The 24064-nt window shown below is 43.2% G+C and overlaps 1 protein-coding gene across 1 annotated transcript in view; it reads right to left on the bottom strand.

The window, feature by feature from the left end:
* gfra2b (GDNF family receptor alpha 2b) overlaps positions 1 to 24064 on the bottom strand; it is a 231356-nt gene that overhangs the window by 197737 nt on the left and 9555 nt on the right. The gene's annotated exons all lie outside the window — the stretch shown is intronic.

The following is a 24064-nucleotide window of genomic DNA, read 5'->3' as shown; positions in this document are numbered from 1 at the left end:
CAGAGAAAGCCAGATGCTGCTGAAATAAGCAGGAGGTTATTAGAGTGTAGATCGAAGACCTTTGAGTGAACATCCCACTGGGCTTCTCCTAATAACATTCACTTCATAGACTCAAATAAACGTAAGTCAGCTCCAGGTCATCTCATACAAATATGTGTGTGCACGCATGAGGCATGTGTCAGAATTACAGATGTGCATGCTGGTCATTTTGAGAGGAGAGTTTGACTAGAAAGGTGTGTTTAAATTCCAGGTCTCATAATAGATAAACCCCATGATAGCACCATAAATCTAGGCTAACATTTCAGCTATTAGCTTTGTTCGTAATTTACCTTTGGAGTCCCTACAGACAGGTTCTGCCTCAACTTACACAGTAATGGATCACACAACAGTTCCTGAACGAAATGCCACTGTAACAAATCTGATCACAGTTTCTGAACAAAATGTCACTGTAACCAATCCGATCACAGTTTCTAAACAAAACGTCACTGTAACCAATCAGATCACAGTTTCCGAACAAAATGTCACTGTAACCAATCACATGACAGAAGAGCTTCGAGCAAAGCCATCATGATGTTTTGCATAGTTGCGATCCCAACAGACCACCTGATACCAACAGCAGCCACGGTGAGAGGCCATAACCAGCGATTCGTCATTCCCTATTCAAGAACCCAGGTATATCAACACTCCTTCTTCCCCGATACCATCTACATATGGAGCAGTCTACCAGCTCATATCGTGGCAGAACTTAATCACCACCTTCAAGAATGAGCTGCACAACATAAAAATCCACTAAACATCAAAACCAATGTTTTTAATTGCAAATACAAATGATTTTATCTGCTTCTGCACAAGGAAGGCTTGACTGCACCAGATATCATCGTCGTTGTCATCGTCATCTGTCCTTCAATAGTGATGATGACTGCTTCATTAGGATGCACAGAAATGCAGATGGGCTGCAAGGCCTGCACCAGTGTGACAGAATCACCCGCAGTGTTAGCACGAACGGCCCAGCCGAGCCGCCACGGAATGTCTGGCCTCATGTGGTCTCGCATACTATTCTCCTCTCCTAACGAAGTGCCTTGCACAGTAAGGTAAGACAAACGATGTCGTGCCCCCATCATGTTGCCTCTCTGGACCTCCAGACCTGATGCCAGGTGGTACACAAAAGTACCACAGATCTGACGGGTATGGAAGTTGCCCCACAGTGACAACTGACTTGCCGAGTGATGCCATCCGTTGGCCATTTGAGTGGCTCTTCCGCATGCCATCTGATGGAGTGCCACTGACACTGTTGGGTTCATGTTAGGGTGGGTGGAGGTATGGTGAAGTTCGGATCCAAACGCAGAACACAGACAGTAATCCAATAAATAAGATGATTTAATACAGGGAAGAAAGGGTGTGGCAAAAGGTAAACAAACAGGACAAAAAACAAATGGCAAAAATAGTCCAGGCAAAACGAGAACAAACAACTTGACAAAAACATGAGACAGGCAAAGACAAAAACGCTAGCACAAAAAAAAATGAACAAGAAAAGACCTTTAGTGCAAGAAACCATGAATCAGAAATGACCCTTAGTGCAAAAAACCATGAACCAGAAAAACGCTAGTGCAAAAACCATGAACAAGAGAAAATCGCTAGCGAGAAAAAACATGAGAAGCAAGAGAGGCACAGAAATGGCTAGAGAAGCAAACGAGATGTTCTGGCAAGGTCTGAGTCTGAGAACGGCGTATTTATAAGCAGCGGTGAAAACCAGGAAGTGAATGCAGGTGAGAAGGAATTCCTGTCCCAGATCCGAATCGGCGCTGGCATGAGAGATCCGTAATCTCCGGAGTGGATGTCCGGGGCGGAGGATAATAGCTCATCTGCCACATTGCACCGAAAAGCGCCCTGCTGCAAGCGTCTTATTGGTAATGTACTATTTAACCCATAGCTGGAACCCAGGCAGGTGCTACCACTCCAGGTCAGAGCAGACCTGGGAGGAATGGTAATTAACGGGTAACTCCACTTTCCCCAATACTCAAGTCCTCCCGGAAACTGAGACTCACCACCAGTTGCAGTTTAAAGTCATACCACATATTAATTCTATAATACACCAGAAGGTGGTCTGAACTGTATTGGAAGAAGAAGTTTCTGAACAAAATGTTAAGCCTAGGTCACAACCGGACGTACAATTTTTTGGCCATGCGATTTTTGGCGTTACCCAAATCGCTGCGTTTTTTTTGTTCGTGGAGAAAGACGCACGTTGGCCGTAAGTTTGTCTTGCAACCTGAAAAAAACGTAAGCGCCCGTAGAGTTTGTCTGACATGACAAAGAACCTCTGCGGCTGGTCTACGGCTCGAAAATCAGCACGTCACACGCGCGCCCTCCGTGCATTTCACGCACGACCTCCATGCGTTTCTTGCGTTTTTTGCACGTAGACTGGCCGTAGGAGCACGTACGGCCGGTTGTGACCGAGGCTTTATGTGAACCAACCACAACAGTTTCTGCCTCTAATACCACTGTAAGCAATCAGACCACAGTTTCTGCCCAAAATAACCAATCAAATCAGTTTATGCCAAAATGCCACCGTAACCAATCAGATCACAGATTTTGCCCAAAACATGATATTTAAATTAATTCATCAAGGTTGTGAGATCAGCAAACAAAAACAGTAGTTTTATCCACACAGTTACTGGGTAGTCAGCCTTCATCATTGGGTCATTTAGAGTATTCCAGCTGTGCCTATCCCTACAGCTTTATCGGTATACACACATGCTATGATGAAAGGGACCTCTCTCTTTCTCTCTCTCTCTTTCTGTGCATGTGCGTTTGCCTTTTACCTTCTCAGGCCTGCCACTCGATGATGTTGAAATGGCAGTGCTGAGAGTGTAACTCACTGATTACTTGCATCAATACGACTCATTTGTAGCAGTGCTGCTGAAGCAGATGGCTTTTTAATCTATAATTCACACTGATCTTAAAGCCGAAACTCCTATAGCGATTAACCGTCACTGTGAGGAAAATATGCTAACACAATCCCAAGAGTAAAAGTGCCCCATGATAAAAAGATGTGCAAATGGAAGCAGGTGCATCTTCGGTTTCTTGCACTCCATAAATCAAACACACTCCGTGTACACAATCCAAATCATTTAACTGCACTCCAAATGCTCTGAGGGTTCTATAAGTGGTGTTTCACAATATGCATCCTTGTTTGTTCTTGCCTTCTCATGGACATCATCTCCCACTGTCCAGATTCAGTCTCAGCGTACGCATCGCTGCTCTTAATAAACGTGTGTGAATTTGCTTCAAAAATACACATCTATCTGCATAAGGAGTATAAAGCAATGACATCCTCTGTAGCTGGATCTCAAACTGGTAAATACTCCAAATATCCATATTCGCATCTGTATTTGGATTTAATCCCAAAGTGGTTGTGAGGTAAACCAGAAGGGTGTTTTGTTTTTCTTTCTCTCATATGTGGCAGCATGGGGGAAAAAAAAAGAGTGCTCCGAGAGCACAATATCCCCCGTGGGCAACTATGCCATAACTCTGGTAAAATGTAGCTGAATTGAACAAAATTACAATATGTGTATTACCAACATATAACAAAGAATCTTGTCAAGTTTGGTGAAATTGTGAGAGGAGTTGATTTCAGAAGGTGAGTACCCTTCCCGGGACGGACAGATGGACGGACTGACAGACATCTCCATGACATAATCCCCCTTCAGGCCTTTCGGCCAGTGGGGGGTAGTAAAAATTGTGAGGGAAGTTGATTTCAGAAAGCAAGCACACCTTGATGAAACTGCCAAAGTACAAGTTTGTTAATAATCAAGGGCATAACTCTGGTAAAATTTGCCCAAATTAAACAAAATTTCAATATGTGTATAACTGTCATATAACAAAGCCTTCTGCCAAGTTTGGTGATGTTCCTCCATAAATTATGAGAGGATTTGATTTCAGAAGAACGTACACCCTCATGAAATTGTCAAAGTACAAGTTATTTAATCAAGGGTCAAAACTCTGGAAAAATTTTCACAAACTAAATTAAATCGCAATATGCGTATTACCGTCATATAACAAGGCCTTTTGCCAAGCTGCAAGAAATTTGTCCAAAAATTGTGAGAGGATTTCATGTCAGAAGGAAAACACACTCCCATGAAATTGTCAAAGTATAATTTTGGTAATCAAGGGCTGTAACTCTGGTAAAATGTGACCGAACTGAACGAAATTACAATATGCGTATTATCAACATATAACAAAGAATCCTGCCAAGTTTCGTGAAATTCCTCCAAAACATTGTGAGAGGAGTTGATTTCAGAAGGTGAGCACCCTTCCCAGGATGGATGGACGGAAATCGCCACGACATAATCCCCCTTTGGGCTTTTCGGCCAGTGGGGGATTAAAAAAAAAAACAACTTGTACCTTTAGGGGTACAATGGCTCGTTCCTGGGGCAGGATTCTCTAAGGTACTTATTTGTACCCTTTGTATCCTGACTGGGACCATATAAGTACCTTTTTGGCCCTAAAAAGGTACATATAGTTACATTGAGGTCCAATAATGAGCCCTGGGGAGTACATTAATGTAGATTGTACCTTGAGAGACAGAAATAGACTCCTACTGTACCCCAATTTCTGACAGTGTAGAGTACCAGTCAAAAGTTTGGGCACACCTTCTAAGTCAATGGTTAATACCTTGTGAACCTTTCTAGAAAGATCAGTGTGCCTCCTTTTCGGATGATGTGTATTTGTATTTCTTTAGAAAACATTTGTTGTTCATGCTAAATAATGTAAATCATTTGTATTCTTGCACAACCCTAATCTCCACAGAGGAAAAAAAAAAAAGGTTCTTCAAGGGTTCCATCGAGAGTTAAAGGTTCTTGGCTTCCTAAAGGGATTGTTCTTGTTGTTGGGTTTCTGAATAGAATTTTTAACTGGTCCATCGGTTGAGGAAAAACTGAAGCAATATTCAAACATTTTCCCAATGAGGTCCTCTTCCCATTTTTTTTTTTTTTTGAGAATTCACTTATCTGTATTGAACGTAATGCATGTTGGTCAAAGTATCTCTGCCATATATGAATGCAGGATCAATCATCTCTCTTGTTTTCTCTTCTTTCTACCTCTTTCAGACACACCCACAATGCACTCCATGTCTTGTTTTCATTTTCTCCCTTTCTCTGTATCCACTGTATCTTTTCAGCCAATTTGCATATTTCTTTCAGAACAGAAAACCCCACTGTAAACATATACAGAGCCTTGCATGATTTTTAGCTGATCTGGCTATTAGGCGATGAGTTTATGCCCCCGTGTTGTCCGTCGTCCATCTAGTGTCATCCACATTTCACGAAAATCGCTTCTTCTCTCTGAATTCTTCACTGATTTTTTATTCTTCTTGGCAGGAAGGTAGGTCTGCCTGGGGTAGCTTCTACCCAAATTTGCATGATTGCAATTAATAATGAAGATATGGAGTAATTAATCAATCCTCAATGAGCAGTTTCCACACAAATTGCTTCTTCTCTTTCAATTCTTCACCGATTTTGATTTTTTCTGGCATGAAGGTAGGGGTACCTAGGGTGCATATAACTTCTACTCAGATTTGCTGAATTACAATTATTAATGAAGTTATGGACTAATTAAACCTTAATGAGCAGTTCAACAAAAATTGCTTCTTCTCAGTCAATTCCTCGTCGTTTTGAATTTTTTCTGGCAAATAGTTCAGTATTCCTAGGGTGGATATTGCTTCTATATATAGCTTGTATATACACTACCATTCAAAAGTTTGGGGTCACCCAGACAATTTTGTGTTTTCCATGAAAAGTCACACTTTTATTTACCACCATAAGTTGTAAAATGAATAGAAAATATAGTCAAGACATTTTTCTGGCCATTTTGAGCATTTAATCGACCCCACAAATGTGATGCTCCAGAAACTCAATCTGCTCAAAGGAAGGTCAGTTTTATAGCTTCTCTAAAGAGCTAAACTGTTTTCAGCTGTGCTAACATGATTGTACAAGGGTTTTCTAATCATCCATTAGCCTTCTGAGGCAATGAGCAAACACATTGTACCATTAGAACACTGGAGTGAGAGTTGCTGGAAATGGGCCTCTATACACCTATGGAGATATTGCACCAAAAACCAGACATTTAGTAGAATTTAGCTAGAATAGTCATTTACCACATTAGCAATGTATAGAGTGTATTTCTGATTAGTTTAAAGTGATCTTCATTGAAAAGAACAGTGCTTTTCTTTCAAAAATAAATAAGGAAATTTCAAAGTGACCCCAAACTTTTGAACGGTAGTGTAGTGTATATCGCTTGCAACATTTACTGCGCAAGGTGGCCCACTTTAGATCGTTCCTTCTGGACAAGGCGGGGACGGAGTGAGCTACGTCGTCATTGACGGTCTCGTTGGCACATCTTACTGTATAAAGATTAGTAAAAAGCGTTAAAGGACCCATGGCATGGTGGTTTGTTGATGCTTTAAACGGGCTCGTGGAGGTTTCCGGATGTTATATCCGCAGCCTTTCTCGAAATGAACCCTTGGAACGTAGATATAGCCTTCTGGAAGAAAGCCCCGTTTCAGCCCTTTTCCCAGTGCGTCGTTTTGCTAATGAGAAGCATGGAGGCGGGGAAGGGTAGAGGGTGGGGGCGTGCCATGGGGGGAGGGGGAGGGGCTGCCGTCTGCCTCCCAAGCCGGCCGAGAGCGCTCCTCGTCGGGCACGGCCAGGCGGGTGAATGCCCTGGTCCGTCCGCCCTGTCTAAAAAAATGGTACAACTCGACCCCATGGTAAAACTGGGACTTTGTCATTTTTTCCCGCCTGAGGCCCATGGTAAAACTGAGCAGTGGGACTTTGTCATTTTTTTCCGCCTAAGGCCCATGGTAAAACTGCACTTCCAGGAGGGGCTGCCGTCTGCCTCCCAAGCCGGCCGAGAGCGCTCCTCGTCGGGCACGGCCAGGCGGGCGAATGCCCTAGTCCGTCCGCCCTGTCTAAAAAAAATGGTACAACTCGAGCCCATGGTAAAACTGGGACTTTGTTGGTTTTTTTTCAGCCTGAGGCCCATGGTAAAACTGAGCAGTTTTACCAGGGAGGAGTGGGGACTTTGCCGTTTCCTCCCCCCAACTCGCCCCTGGGAGAACCGCTGCCTCCACGGGCGGCCGGTGCCGCTGGAAGGCCGCCCGCGCGACCTCGGCTCCCGACAAAAGATTGGATCTAGGGCTGACTTTCAATGGATCGCAGCGATGGAGCTGCTCTGCCACTCATGACACCCCGGCCCAGAATCAGGGAAAAATACCGCGCGCTGACGTCATTAAGGTGCGACGCAAGGAAATAAAATAAATTCAACAAATGTTTGGGTTTTTACTGAACAAACAAACAAATAAAATGAACGAGTGACTTAAAAAAAAGAATGTGGGTGTCTTTGTAAAAACTGTTTTGATTGGCTATTATAACAGAGGTAGCGCAGAGTACCTGGCTAACTGCAGGAAGCGGTTAGCTGCACAGCTAATGCAGCCATTGCAAACGCACCGATTTTAAAACATGGCAAAACGACTTAACAGTTATACACTTACTTGTTTGGTGTTTGTGGCTGATGCGGCAGGGATGCTTGGTACGGACCCAGGCTTCAGTGACAGTTGATGTGCAAAACCTGCCCTGTACTGTCCCAAGTTGTGGAAACATTCCTCAGGAAAATGCTTCCGACAAACATACACCGTCTTAGGTAGACTCGACGGCGTATTATTGAAGTAAATCAAATTAAGCCACTGCGTCTTCAGGGGCTCTCCCATCGGCAGTAAAAACAGACTCTTTTCTGTGTTGTCACATCCATGTACAGCGCAATTTCCATGTTTCGCTCGCTTAGGTGATGCCATGTTGTTGTGTCCTCTATGGTCTCCTCACTACAGCTGGGCGGGCAATCCATACGGTGGGTGGGAATCCAGAGGGGGGGCGTGGGGATCATCTCCCTTGCTGATGTAGTAAAGGGAAGAGCTTATCAACGCGCCGTTTTGACGTGTCATTCTCAAATGTTGGGCATAGTTTGGTTTACATATTATGAAATTTCTAGCCACTGGGGTGACTTAAGAAGGTCAGAGGAACTCATTTTAATGTTAAAAAACCTCAGAAAGTGAAAATTTCATGCCATGGGACCTTTAAAAAAAATCCAAGGTGAAGTCGCTTCATCTCACATTGAAAAAATGAGAAAAATCCAACCTTTAATTGAAATAAATTGATTCCGAGATAAACAAATCCGGGCGGCACGGTGGTGTAGTGGTTAGCGCTGTCGCCTCACAGCAAGAAGGTCCTGGGTTCGAGCCCCGGGGCCGGCGAGGGCCTTTCTGTGTGGAGTTTGCATGTTCTCCCCGTGTCCGCGTGGGTTTCCTCCGGGTGCTCCGGTTTCCCCCACAGTCCAAAGACATGCAGGTTAGGTTAACTGGTGACTCTAAATTGACCGTAGGTGTGAATGTGAGTGTGAATGGTTGTCTGTGTCTATGTGTCAGCCCTGTGATGACCTGGCGACTTGTCCAGGGTGTACCCTGCCTTTCGCCCGTAGTCAGCTGGGATAGGCTCCAGCTTGCCTGCGACCGTGTAGAAGGATAAAGCGGCTAGAGATAATGAGATGAGATAAACAAATCCCTCATCAAGAAAATTATTTTCAACAAAAGCACATTTTTATTATTATTATTATCAGCACCCCTGGGGCGGCACGGTGGTGTAGTGGTTAGCGCTGTCGCCTCACAGCAAGAAGGTCCTGGGTTCGAGCCCTGTGGCCGGCGAGGGCCTTTCTGTGTGGAGTTTGCATGTTCTCCCCGTGTCCGCGTGGGTTTCCTCCGGGCGCTCCGGTTTCCCCCACAGTCCAAAGACATGCAGGTTAGGTTAACTGGTGACTCTAAATTGACCGTAGGTGTGAATGTGAGTGTGAATGGTTGTCTGTGTCTATGTGTCAGCCCTGTGATGACCTGGCAACTTGTCCAGGGTGTACCCCGCCTTTCGCCCGTAGTCAGCTGGGATAGGCTCCAGCTTGCCTGCGACCCTGTAGAAGGATAAAGCGGCTAGAGATAATGAGATGAGATGAGACAACCTCCCTTTGCCAGTAAAACAGCACTGAGTCTGTCCTATAATATTTTATAAGGTTGGAGATACTTCACCAAAAGGTGGATTTTTCCGAACCCTTTTTACTAATCTTTACAAAGGGTGCCAATAATCATTGAGGACACTGTATCTCATCTTCCTTCATTTCCAATAACCTCATACGACCTTCCTATTAAAATCGCTCCACTGAATCAAATACAGATCTCATATTCACAGTCTTCTGTCTCACATTATCTATGTACCTTTGCATGGAACCACACATCACCTCTGGTTTTCAACAACACAGCAGTGAGATGTGAGCATGCTTGTAAGCTGAGATCTTGCAGCTTCAGTGTCCTTGGTCCTCTGAATGGTCGATAAAGCATCTAAACAAATGTCTCCTGTCTCAGTGGCTCATTATCTTCATTCCTTCCATAAATGTCCAATGACCTTGTTTTTCACATAATATCTGGCATACCTGTTTGTATTGCATTGGACTGGCAGTTATTCTTCACACACTAAGAGAACAGCCCTCTTTAGCAGTTACATCAAATCCAGCATTCAGAATCACAAATTTTTGCGTTGCTTGGTGTAGCTGGTCACAAAAGACGTTCATAATTCATTGTGACAAAATGGTAATGGTGGACAATGGTGGATATCTAACAGGGCATTTGAACTGAACCCTCTTAAAAGTTGTTCCAGCGCTGGTGATTTCTTGATTATGATTGGTCAGAAAGTGCTGATTATTTTCTTTATATAAATATGGAGGTGATTATAGGAAATCACGCATGCTGATTGGTTGAGAAATTCAGACTATTTCTTGATAATCACCTCGAGCGACTTGGCAAAATGGCGGCTGATTGCTTCGTCACCGTAATTGAAGAAGAATTACAAATGATGAAAGAAAACACTGTTTCTAAAAGTGCTAAAGGTGCTACGAAGTTTGATCTAAAACTCTTCAAAGGTAAGGTGGAATTGTGATTTATTTTATGGATTTCAAAACAACTTGTTTTATGTGACTTGGCGTAGATAAGTAACACAAGTCTGCGCTGCGCTGTTATTACATTTGCATGCTGTTTTTTGAATGTGATTTTTTTTAAAATAATCACAGGTGCATTTATACTAAAACAATTATCCACCTCAGGCTCAGTGAATATCAGTGATTATTATACATACAGGACACTTTATCGATGGGATAAAAACATGTCTTCTATTCCCTTCTAGCAGGTTTCATTCATTTGGTTTGATAGCATGCAATATTGTTAGCATATCGCTTATCCTACGTGTATTACATCACTCTACCCCAGGGGTCTTCAATCCTATCCACAAAGGGCCAGTGTGGCTGCAGGCTTTCATTCCAACCAAGCAGGAGCTACACCTGATTTCACTTGTTTAATCATTTCACCCTCGTCTCCAGTCAACAATCAAGTGAGCCTCCAATTTGGCTGTAATGAAAGCCTGCAGCTACACCGGCCCTTTGCGGATAGGATTGAAGACCCCTGCTCTACCCAATGGAGAATGAGCGTTGAATATGATTTACGATATTGCAAGGTTGTCAAGACAACATGACATCACACGTCGGAGCTGATGCGAATATCCAATGGCAAAACTTTTCTGCTCCGCCTATGCAGGAGCATTTCTTTGTCCGCCGGGAAAGAGAAAAGACAAGGCTAATCCAGTGCTACTGCTAGGATTAGCTATGCTATAATTAAGCACCAAATAAATAAACTGAAAACTGAAACTAAAGATGCGCTGAAACACCTGAAAGGCTACCAAAAGTTCATTATATATTCTTCACGCATGTTTACAAGAGAAAAACATACCAATGGGTATCAAAAAAACTGGACACATTTGCGATATAAAACTTCTGTGCTATCGAGCGACTGTGACAATTTGTAAACAAACATGGCTGTGAGGTTTGCTTTGTTAAAAACAGAAGATTTTGAGAGAATTTTGGCTGCCAGGTCGCTCCTTTGTGTGTAGTTGTTGATGATTTTAAAAGTAACTCAGTAAACTACATAGGGAAATGAATACTTAAGTCTGAGTGAAAAAATACTGTCACAAGCGTGTGTGGAAGAAGAGTCTGGAGACAGAAATCTTAGTTTCTTGGTCATTAGCCTGTGCTACTTGCTCTCAATAGCACTGCTTTATTAGCATTCGCTAACACTACTCATGAACGCTACACCAGCTGGAAGGTGACTTCACTGCTGCGCTGACAGCACTAACTCGCGGGTAAGCTAGCTTTGGCCTTTGAGAATGCTGATATGAAGAGAGTGTGTATGTATAATAATAATAAAATTAGCTGGCTTTTTGTCATGGTATATCAGACATATTCCATTCAGCTACTCGTCTTCAACTCATTCAATATCATGCTAGCTGAATGGAATATATCTGATATACCACTCAACATCAGCTAATATTATTTAAATAATAACCTCGACTTCGTCTGGGATATTATTCACCAGTATTCACTTTGCCTTCGGTGAATAATTGTTAAATAACAGCAGCTCTGACAGCTTTGCTTCTATTAACACATCCATTCAAATACATCATATTTCTATAGCATTCCACAATATTGAGTTTTTCGGATTTTCTCTCATAGTATTGAGAGAAAATCCGCATTTTCTCTGAGGAAATATTTATTTGTGAAAGGAATCTCCAGTGTCAGCGCTTTGTAACAGTCCAAAACGGAAACGTATTCACAAGGACAGGCTTTCCAGTTTTTCTGTGACATTACACTGCTGATTTTGTCTTATAAACCACGAGAGAGAAAAGAAGCTGATGTTTCTAGCTGCCAGGCAGCACAGAAGTGCAGTGGTTGGCACTTTCGCCTCACAGCAAGAAGATTCTGGGTTCCAATTTTACAAGCGACTGGGGCCTTTCTGTGTGGAGTTTGCATGATCTCTTCATGCCTGTGCGCGTTTTCTTCAGGTGTTTCAAAGATGTGCAAGTTAGGTCAACTCTAAATTAGTTGATAGATGTGAATGTGAGTGTGAATAATTGTTCATCTCTGTGTTAACCAGGCTTGTAGTACTCAAGTCCAGGATTCGGACTCGAGTCGGACTCATGACCTAATTTTAAGGACTCGTGATTCGACTTGGATTTGAGCACTGATCACTCGAACTTGGACTCAGACTCGTACATTAACTGCATTCGGACTTGTAAATTGGAGACGAGGACTCTGATTTTTTCTTCATTTTTTTGTAACATGCCATAATAATTTGGCATAAGATATTTATATCTAGGCGGCACGGTGGTGTAGTGGTTAGCGCTGTCGCCTCACAGCAAGAAGGTCCGGGTTCGAGCCCCGTGGCCGGCGAGGGCCTTTCTGTGTGGAGTTTGCATGTTCTCCCCGTGTCCGCGTGGGTTTCCTCCGGGTGCTCCGGTTTCCCCCACAGTCCAAAGACATGCAGGTTAGGTTAACTGGTGACTCTAAATTGACCGTAGGTGTGAATGTGAGTGTGAATGGTTGTCTGTGTCTATGTGTCAGCCCTGTGATGACCTGGCGACTTGTCCAGGGTGTACCCTGCCTTTCGCCCGTAGTCAGCTGGGATAGGCTCCAGCTTGCCTGCGACCCTGTAGAACAGGATAAAGCGGCTAGAGATAATGAGATGAGATGAATGAGATATTTATATCTACATTATTTTTTGTACTAATTTCGTGCAAGAGTGTCACACCTGCGCCTCTTGGTGAGTGCATCAGATAGACTCTAGGGTGTACTCTGGACAGCGCGCACGCCAAATGGACTCTCGTGCTTGCACCGTAAACGACTCACACCTGCACAGGATTAAGGCGCAATCAGCGCGCCTATATAAAAACTGTGAAAACACACTTTGCGAAGTACTGAGTTGCATTGCTAGACACATTACCGAGCCTTATTTCCTTGTTTGGTTTCCTGATCCCTGATTTCCTGTTACTCGTCTTTGAGCCTGCCGAGTCTACGATAGCCTGTCTGTGCCTTGCTGACCTATTACCTGTTTCACTGTTCTACGATTTTGCCTGCCGTTCTGGATTGTTTACCTGTCTTCACTTGTATTAATAAACACATCTTCTGCACTTACATCCGTCTCCCAACCATCTCTGACAGAATACTTCATGCTCCCTGATAAAGAGAAGCACATTCATTTGTTCATACGTCATGTTCAGGAACAAACTCATGTTAATGGCGCTAAAACAGCCACCATCAAATGGTGCAGTTGGAGTCTTGTTCTCGGACTCGACTTGGATCAATAATGGACTCAACTCGAAATTTTTTTTTTAATGACCTGGACTTGAAGACTGGGGACTCGAGACTGGACTCAGACTCGAGGTTTAGTGACTCGGCTACAACACTGGTGTTAGCCCTGTGATAGATTGGCAACCTATCTAGGGTGTACCCCATCTCTCATCCAAAGTCAGCTGAGATTGGCTCCAGCTTCTCCTGTGACCCTGACGGATAAACTGTATAGATGATGTATGGATGTTTGTAACTGCTATAAGTGACTTATACATTAGGGTGCCACTGAGTCTAATGGCCAAAAATTTTTTTCAATGTTTTCCAGGTCCCACCCTCTCATTTTGTTCCTTTTATGAAGCATAGTAATTACTCCAAATTTCATACAAATATATGCATATTTTTTTGGTAGCTCAATGGGCTGAAATGTTTTCATAGAGTAACTATTCAGTAGCTGTTGCATGCGTGTATTAACACTCATTATATATTGAGATAAAACCTTATTTAGTTTAACTGTTTGATCACATATAAATCACTGAGTGTGTGCTCTATCCACTTATCTGTTGATGTTAATATTCTTGCTACAAGAAACAACATGAACCTGTTGCTAAAGCTGCAATAAAATCATTCTCTGGACACTTGTGGTACTTAAGTGAAATCCTGGTCGGTTTAGCATTCTTTGACTCTGCAGTGTCAGCTGAGGTGAAGTCGGCCATGGTGAAAGCCCTTGACAAGAAAACAACATATCATCCTCGACGCATTGCCTTCAACCCCACGGTACCTCAGAAGCAGTTGTTTGACTTTGTATCACAACACACCAAGCAGCTTTTCACAGCCTTTAACATACCACAGAAATTCCTCATGAGCAGTCCAGATACATGGAGCAGTGACAATGATTACATTGTTGGCCAACAGAAAGTGAGAAGTCTGAAAGTCGTCAACGATGCAGCTGAGCGAGGGGTGGCCTTGATTCAGGCGTTCAATGGAGTCCTGACCAATCAAGAAGAACAAAAACAGTTCTTGTTGCAAGTCGTGGAGAAACACCGCCATGACTTTCCAAACAGTAACAAATCCACCTTGACTGCACTCACTGCAGCTGCTGTTGACAACTAAATTGCGGACAACTAATTTACATTGTGACATTTTGGTCACTGTTCGTGTTAATCTGTTTGTGTTCAAAAATAATGTGTTGACTTTTGAAGTAGTTGCTAGTAACTGTTTGATTTTCATGATTTCTGCAGTATTCTGTTTTTTTATGTTAAATTTAACATTATATGATTATATAATGGCACGGCACGGTGGTGTAGTGGTTAGCGCTGTCGCCTCACAGCAAGAAGGTCCTGGGTTCGAGCCCCGGGGCCGGCGAGGGCCTTTCTGTGTGGAGTTTGCATGTTCTCCCCGTGTCCGCGTGGGTTTCCTCCGGGTGCTCCGGTTTCCCCCACAGTCCAAAGACATGCAGGTTAGGTTAACTGGTGACTCTAAATTGACCGTAGGTGTGAATGTGAGTGTGAATGGTTGTCTGTGTCTATGTGTCGGCCCTGTGATGACCTGGCGACTTGTCCAGGGTGTACCCCGCCTTTCGCCCGTAGTCAGCTGGGATAGGCTCCAGCTTGCCTGCGACCCTGTAGAACAGGATAAAGTGGCTAGAGATAATGAGATGAGATGAATGAGATATTTATATCTACATTATTTTTTGTACTAATTTCGTGCAAGAGTGTCACACCTGCGCCTCTTGGTGAGTGCATCAGATAGACTCTAGGGTGTACTCTGGACAGCGCGCACGCCAAATGGACTCTCGTGCTTGCACCGTAAACGACTCACACCTGCACAGGATTAAGGCGCAATCAGCGCGCCTATATAAAAACTGTGAAAACACACTTTGCGAAGTACTGAGTTGCATTGCTAGACACATTACCGAGCCTTATTTCCTTGTTTGGTTTCCTGATCCCTGATTTCCTGTTACTCGTCTTTGAGCCTGCCGAGTCTACGATAGCCTGTCTGTGCCTTGCTGACCTATTACCTGTTTCACTGTTCTACGATTTTGCCTGCCGTTCTGGATTGTTTACCTGTCTTCACTTGTATTAATAAACACATCTTCTGCACTTACATCCGTCTCCCAACCATCTCTGACAGAATACTTCATGCTCCCTGATAAAGAGAAGCACATTCATTTGTTCATACGTCATGTTCAGGAACAAACTCATGTTAATGGCGCTAAAACAGCCACCATCAAATGGTGCAGTTGGAGTCTTGTTCTCGGACTCGACTTGGATCAATAATGGACTCAACTCGAAATTTTTTTTTTAATGACCTGGACTTGAAGACTGGGGACTCGAGACTGGACTCAGACTCGAGGTTTAGTGACTCGGCTACAACACTGGTGTTAGCCCTGTGATAGATTGGCAACCTATCTAGGGTGTACCCCATCTCTCATCCAAAGTCAGCTGAGATTGGCTCCAGCTTCTCCTGTGACCCTGACGGATAAACTGTATAGATGATGTATGGATGTTTGTAACTGCTATAAGTGACTTATACATTAGGGTGCCACTGAGTCTAATGGCCAAAAATTTTTTTCAATGTTTTCCAGGTCCCACCCTCTCATTTTGTTCCTTTTATGAAGCATAGTAATTACTCCAAATTTCATACAAATATATGCATATTTTTTTGGTAGCTCAATGGGCTGAAATGTTTTCATAGAGTAACTATTCAGTAGCTGTTGCATGCGTGTATTAACACTCATTATATATTGAGATAAAACCTTATTTAGTTTAACTGTTTGATCACATATAAATCACTGAGTGTGTGCTCTATCCACTTATCTGTTGATGTTAATATTCTTGCTACAAGAAACAACATGAACCTGTTGCTAAAGCTGCAATAAAATCATTCTCTGGACACTTGTGGTACTTAAGTGAAATCCTGGTCGGTTTAGCATTCTTTGACTCTGCAGTGTCAGCTGAGGTGAAGTCGGCCATGGTGAAAGCCCTTGACAAGAAAACAACATATCATCCTCGACGCATTGCCTTCAACCCCACGGTACCTCAGAAGCAGTTGTTTGACTTTGTATCACAACACACCAAGCAGCTTTTCACAGCCTTTAACATACCACAGAAATTCCTCATGAGCAGTCCAGATACATGGAGCAGTGACAATGATTACATTGTTGGCCAACAGAAAGTGAGAAGTCTGAAAGTCGTCAACGATGCAGCTGAGCGAGGGGTGGCCTTGATTCAGGCGTTCAATGGAGTCCTGACCAATCAAGAAGAACAAAAACAGTTCTTGTTGCAAGTCGTGGAGAAACACCGCCATGACTTTCCAAACAGTAACAAATCCACCTTGACTGCACTCACTGCAGCTGCTGTTGACAACTAAATTGCGGACAACTAATTTACATTGTGACATTTTGGTCACTGTTCGTGTTAATCTGTTTGTGTTCAAAAATAATGTGTTGACTTTTGAAGTAGTTGCTAGTAACTGTTTGATTTTCATGATTTCTGCAGTATTCTGTTTTTTTATGTTAAATTTAACATTATATGATTATATAATGGCACGGCACGGTGGTGTAGTGGTTAGCGCTGTCGCCTCACAGCAAGAAGGTCCTGGGTTCGAGCCCCGGGGCCGGCGAGGGCCTTTCTGTGTGGAGTTTGCATGTTCTCCCCGTGTCCGCGTGGGTTTCCTCCGGGTGCTCCGGTTTCCCCCACAGTCCAAAGACATGCAGGTTAGGTTAACTGGTGACTCTAAATTGACCGTAGGTGTGAATGTGAGTGTGAATGGTTGTCTGTGTCTATGTGTCGGCCCTGTGATGACCTGGCGACTTGTCCAGGGTGTACCCCGCCTTTCGCCCGTAGTCAGCTGGGATAGGCTCCAGCTTGCCTGCGACCCTGTAGAAGGATAAAGCGGCTAGAGATAATGAGATGAGATGATTATATCAGAATTTTTCGGAAAATTACACATATTGTATAACTTTGGAACTGTTGAGCTACCAGTAAATATTATTATAATACATCCACACTTTGTCACATTTTTTCTTTTCACATTATGAACACATTTAAGGGGTGGGACAATGAAAATTAGAAACTTCATTTTTGAGTGGCACCCTATTATACATACATTCCAAATCTTTTAAATGTAACTATAAATGGATAAAAAAAAACGACCTGTGGTATAAGAAGAATAAAACACTTTTCCAGAAAAATAATACATTTCAGGCTGGTAAAATTAACTCTGCTTCAAAAGTGAAGGTCATATGGAATATCTGGATGTTTTCAATGACTTCCTGTTGTTACCTTTAGCTGAGTTACCGGTAGCTCTCTCAGTGAGCTTGGTTCTACCACAGTAATCATCTCATCTCATCTCATCTCATTATCTCTAGCCGCTTTATCCTTCTACAGGGTCGCGGGCAAGCTGGAGCCCATCCCAGCTGACTACGGGTGAAAGGCGGGGTACACCCTGGACAAGTCGCCAGGTCATCACAGGGCTGACACATAGACACAGACAACCATTCACACTCACATTCACACCTACGGTCAATTTAGAGTCACCAGTTAACCTAACCTGCATGTCTTTGGACTGTGGGGGAAACCGGAGCGCCCGGAGGAAACCCACGCGGACACGGGGAGAACATGCAAACTCCGCACAGAAAGGCCCTCGCCGGCCACGGGGCTCGAACCCGGACCTTCTTGCTGTGAGGCAACAGCGCTAACCACTACACCACCGTGCCGCCCCCCACAGTAATCAATCTTCTATAAATATTACTCATGAACCCAACAGGACATATGTGGCAATTCATGGATTAAAACATACTCTCCGATGTTATCAGTTATGTTCCCACTGCTATAAAAGCATCTTCTACACTCGCGTATCTATTCCATTCTAGAGCTCACAGTAAAGGTGTGACAGTAGGCTGGCGACACACTCTTTTTACAGCATCTAAATGACTCAAGCACTCTATACACGTCCAAAGTACTTACAAGGAATCCCTGACTCACTGCAATGCTGTTAATGGAAGTTCGTTCAACTGTCTGCCTGCTTCTACAAGTCTAATATAGAACACATTACACAGCGTGGGTTACTTTTTAAACAGAATCTCAGTCTCAAGCCTACTTCAGCAGAATAACACTGCAGATAAAACAAGGTCCCTGTGAATATAGAATCCTGACTAGGCATGTACCGATATTACGTTTTATATCATGACAATCACCCAACCTCATGATACTGGACTTAAAAATAGTTTTAAAAGTTGCGCTCCACTCTCGAAGCCATCTTTCTGGGTTGCGTTTTAACCAAAATAGGAACTTGGCAGGCATTGTGTTCATGACACCATTCATGCCATTATTAGCTCATCCGGCTGATAGACGATGAGTTTATGCCATCATGTGTTATCCATCGGGCGTTGTCTGCATTTCATGAAAATTGCTTCTTCTTCTCTCAGTTCTTTACTGATTTTGATTCTTTCTGGCATGAAGGTAGGGGTACTTAGGGTGCATATAACGTCTACCCAGATTTCAGTGGCGGCTGGTAGTCTTTCAAACAGGGGAGGCTGGTCAGTTACGATATTTCCAGATTTTAAAAGAAAAAACACATCAATTTTGCCCATACTCTTGCCTCTGATCTGGCTGATTGTTGGCAGCGTCACAAACTGTGAAATAACAGGTTCTTTTGGCCCATTAGCCTACTGTATAATATACATGATGGTGGTGTTGGGGGGGGGGGGTATATTTTAACATTTTATATTTTAAAATTGTGGCATGTTGTTTAAAAATTGACCTCGGCTGTGTTTTTGTTTAAAAATGTTTTCCAAATTGTAGCTGTGTTTAATTCATATCCAGAAAAACATATATTCCAATATAATATACTCAGCATAAACATTTTAAATAGATTCTATATTTTTGGTCCATCCATGACATATTACTAAAGTAGCCTATTTACTGTTGTTGATGTGGGTCACTTGCTGTTAGCCAATTCACTTTCTCGTACCAGGAGAGCTGAAAGGAACGAGTATTATTCCCTACCTTTTTCACCAAGTCAATTTGAGGCGTTGGTCTACCCTGCTCTTTAATTTTAATTTTTTCCTCGAAAGGAAGACTGGCAAATGGCTTCGCCAAAATTAAATCAGCAATGCTTGGCATCCGTGCGCAGCTTTCTTGCTAGCTGACTAGCCCCCTCAAGTTCAGTCACTCAAATAAATGAAATTTCTGGAACTAAGATAGCAAACTTGACAACACTATATTTACACTTTATTTACAATGAAAATATATACAAACTAAAAAAGCTGGTAGAAACCGTATGTAATGAATGAAATCGAAATGTAAGCTGATCTCTTACAATACACTACACCACTTGCGAATCCGCATGGGACTGAACCGATGTTGCCAGATACTGCTGACATTATCCAGCCCAAAATATGTTCAAAACCCGCCAAAATGCACTTAAAACCGCCCAATTGGGCGGGAAACCGCCCAATCTGGCAACACTGTACCGCTGCCTGTCTATAGTTGAAACGAGCTGTCAATCAAAGAAAATATCCGGCCGCTTTCACCAATCACCAGTCTCCTCGCGGAAACTGCCATGTCCCTCCCATGTGAGGCTCGGAGTCCGTAGGCGGGCATTTTCGCAGTATTTGTCCAATAACCGTCTTGCATTTTGATATTGAAAAGCGCATAGCTTCCAAATGCCATTGAAGTCCATTGAGGCTGGGAGTCCGTGAGACTCCGTGGGCGGGCGTTTTCGCAGCTTTTCAATCATCGTCTTGCATTTTGAGATTGACAAGCACATAGCTCCCAATCCACTGAGGCTGGGCTGCATCGCGCTGTCACGAGGGGGAAAAACTCACGCACACATTAGGCGAACTGGGGAAAGTTATAACGGAATGATTTCGCACTGTAGTTGGGTTGAGCACATATATTTCTATGATTCTGGATCTGAAATAGCAATGTTATAAGGTTGGCTATAACATAAGCCTAGCGCAATTCATCCTACACGATGTTCATCATTTTTAGAGGAGGCTGAGCCTCCCTCGTTGTCTGAGAGCAATCGCCCGTGCCAGATTTGCTTAATTACAATTACACTGGGGAACAATTTGAAAAAATTTTTCTGTTGAGTTAGATTTTTATGCTGATTAAAACTAAAATTGGCATGCTGATTCCAAAATTGCAGTCAGTTTTTTTCTAGCACATCAAGTTTTTTCTCCACAGCTTACCCTCCAAAATTCCACTGATTAGCTGTAGTAAGACTATTTGAAGGTTATGGAAGAACGTTATCAGGGTAGATGGGATGTACATATGATGGCTGACTATTGTTGGAGCATCAAACACGATAGTCCTCAAGTTGAACCCTCCAGAAAGAGCTATAAACGTAAATTTTTACCTTAACTACTTGCACGGGCAGCACGGTGGTGTAGTGGTTAGCACGGTCGCCTCACAGCAAGAAGGTTCCGGGTTCGAACCCAGCGGCCGGTGAAGGCCTTTCTGTGTGGAGTTTGCATGTTCTCTCCGTGTCTGCGTGGGCTTCCTCTGGGTGCTCCGGTTTCCCCCACAATCCAAAGACATGCAGTTAGGTTGACGTGGGGTGGCCTTGGGCTGAGGTGCCCTTGAGCAGGGTACCGAACCCCTGACTGCTCCCCGGGTGCTCTGGTGTGGCTGTCCACTGCTCTGAGTGTGTGCATGTATTCACTGCTTCAGATGGGTTAAATGCAGAGGATGAATTTCACTGTGCTTGAAGTGTGCATGTGACGAATAAAGGTTTCTTCTTGCACACAATTATAATTACAGTAGCCATATCCTTTGTAAAAACATAATAGTGTTAAATAAACATTGCAGTCATGCCTGTTTCTTTCATATTTCATTGTATGCCAATATTTGTAAATTTTTATAAAACAAGCACATATCTGTTAAGTACAGTATTTTTCATATTTTTTAAGAAAACGGGGATCCTATAGTTCAAAAACTTGACGTGATAGAGAAAAACTGAGATCAGTTTTGGATTCCGCACCCAAAAATTAGTTAAAAACAGCTGTCAGACCTAACTCAACAAAAAATGTGTTCCCCAGTGTTATTAATGAAGTTATGGACTAACTTAGGCTACGTTTACACTAGACCGTATCTGTCTCGTTTTCTTCGCGGATGCACTGTCTGTTTACATTAAACCGCCTGGAAATGCCTGGAAACGGGAATCCGCCAGCGTCCACGTATTCAATCCAGATCGTGTCAGCTCCGGTGCTGTGTAAACATTCAAAATACGCGGATACGCTGTGCTGAGCTCTAGCTGGCGTCTCATTGGACAACGTCACTGTGACATCCACCTTCCTGATTCGCTGGCGTTGGTCATGTGACGCGACTGCTGAAAAACGGTGCGGACTTCCGCCTTGTATCACCTTTCATTAAAGAGTATAAAAGTATGAAAATACTGCAAATACTGATGCAAATACTGCCCATTGTGTAGTTATGATTGTCTTTAGGCTTGCCATCCTTCCACTTGCAAGTGGTAAGTGATATGCGCTGGGATCACACACACAGCGGCTCAGTCCCGAATCATTGCTTGTGCACTTCACTCGCGCGCTCTGTGAGCTGCGCAGGGCCGGAGTGCGCACCCTCCAGAGGGCATTCGCTGTTCAGGGCGGAGTGATTTGGAGCGCAGGATGCCTGCGGAGCCGAGCGTATCCGCGTATTGGCGTTGCTGTGTGCACGGCTAACGGTTTTAGTGTAAACGCGAATCGTTTTAAGAACGTTAATCTGATGATCCGCTGATTCGACGTAATGTAAACGTAGCCTTAGCCTTAATGAGCAGTTCAACAAAAATTGCTTTTTCTTGGTCAATTCCTCACCATTTTGGATTCTTTCTGGCAAATAGGTCAGTATTCCTAGGGTGGATATCGCTTCTATATATAGCTTGTATATAACTTGTATCAGAGGGGAACCATCAGGGCCTTCTAGGTCTTCAGAGGAGGCCCAAACATATCAACATTTCAAATGTTATATTTAATTTCTTTCATTCTTTCATCATTTTATGATAATTATTCTCTTCTAATTTGGCCTCATTTTCTGTCAAATTTGCTTCAGAAATGAAAGCGTTACTGTCCTGAAAACATTAAAATTGAGTTATCCAATGAAACTTTTGTTTGTTGTCTTTAGGCTTAGAAGAGTTTAGAGCTGCTCACTCACTGGTTAGGACTTCATTGCCGGGACAGAAGGCCATTTCTGTGTGTGTTTATGTAGGAAGTGACAGATGAATTAACCAATCAGATTTTGATTTATAGTGGGAAGGACCAAAAAATGTATCGCCCCAGGCCTTCTCGGAGGCTTAACCGTGAATCAAAGGCTCTTCTTCCATGCATGCTCACCACAGTATTTTTCACTCAGACTTAAGTATCCATGTCCCTCTGTAATTTACTGAGTTGCTTTTAAAATCAACATCACCAACTACACACAACGGAGTGACCCGGTAGCCTGCTGCTAATCCCTTACAAAATCCTTTGCCCTGTTGCTTTTTTTGGTGTCTGGCTAAGTTTTGGCTGAGCTCAAGTCCCAGCTCTAATAGTAACAGTTCGCCACTGCTTGTAAATATGTGACCCCTCACCGAATCCAGGGACACATGTCGGCCGAAACGAATCCGAGATAATCGCAAAAGAAGCATTTTTTTTTCGAAATTTGTGATTTTTGTTTTTTTTCCATCATGTGCAAGTTGAGATCTTGAAGAATGCAATCAGTATTTCAGATAATGGATTGTTTTGTTGGAAAAGCATACATTTTTTGTTGCAAATTGTCTCGTTTTTGTCAGGACTGTAGCCTGCTGGGGTGTGTGGGTAAATTACCATATGGGCCATTCACATGATGATTTAAGTCTTTTGTTTTTTTTTTCGCGAATCAGCTGTATGATCCGAGCTGAGTGCATGGCTACTTAACCTGCATACAGGCATGTAATTTCACTATGGAATGAGCAAGTTAAACAGAGTGCAAAGGAGCTGAAACACCGCGAAGCAAACAGACACACGGTATTTACATCGGAGATGACCATTTCTAGCAAAAAAAACCACAACCTCGTTTTCCAGATTGAATGGAATACTTGAATGATCGGATGATACACGGACCGTTCTAGGACTACATTCCATCGGAGGCATTGGTGTGTGCAAGGCGCCGTTTCTCTTTCTGATGGGGTAAGTTTATTAATCTAAGGCTGTGTGGTTATTTTTGCATGTAACGGAGAGTGTTGTGGTTTGGTTAAGCCTAGGTCACAACCGGACGTACGATTTTTTGGCCGTGCGATTTTTAGCGTTTCCCAAATCGCTGCGTTTTTTTTTTTTTTTTTTCACGGAGAAAGACGCGCGTTGGCCGTAAGTTTGTCTTGCAACCTGAAAAAAACGTAAGCGCCCGTAGAGTTTGTTTGACATGACAAAGAACCTCTGCGGCCGGTCTGCGGCTCGAAAATCAGCACATCACACGCGCGCTCTCGTGCGTTTCATGCGCGCTCTCGTGCGTTTCATGCGTTTTTTGCATATAGACTGGCCGTAGGAGCACGTACCGTACGGCCGGTTGTGACCGAGGCTTTACATGAAACTAGTGTTGTGTTAGTTGTGTCATCATCGTGCTATCTTTCTTTCTTACGGTGTGAGTAATTTTTCAACCATAAAACGTTAAAGTATACTTTAGGACTTATTTTTGTACTTCATAATTGTTTTGGGCATACTTTGCATGGAAGGAAAATTGACGTGGTGATCTTTGTTTACATGAAAGTAGCATCGTGCTAGCTCGTAGGGGGTAGGGCTTTCCTTAATATCATGCAAATGAGCACCATTATGTGCCCGCCCTACACC

This window comes from Neoarius graeffei, chromosome 25, assembly GCF_027579695.1.
Source record: "Neoarius graeffei isolate fNeoGra1 chromosome 25, fNeoGra1.pri, whole genome shotgun sequence".
NCBI classification, from domain to species: domain Eukaryota; kingdom Metazoa; phylum Chordata; class Actinopteri; order Siluriformes; family Ariidae; genus Neoarius; species Neoarius graeffei.
This window is presented reverse-complemented; position numbering and strand designations above follow the sequence as displayed.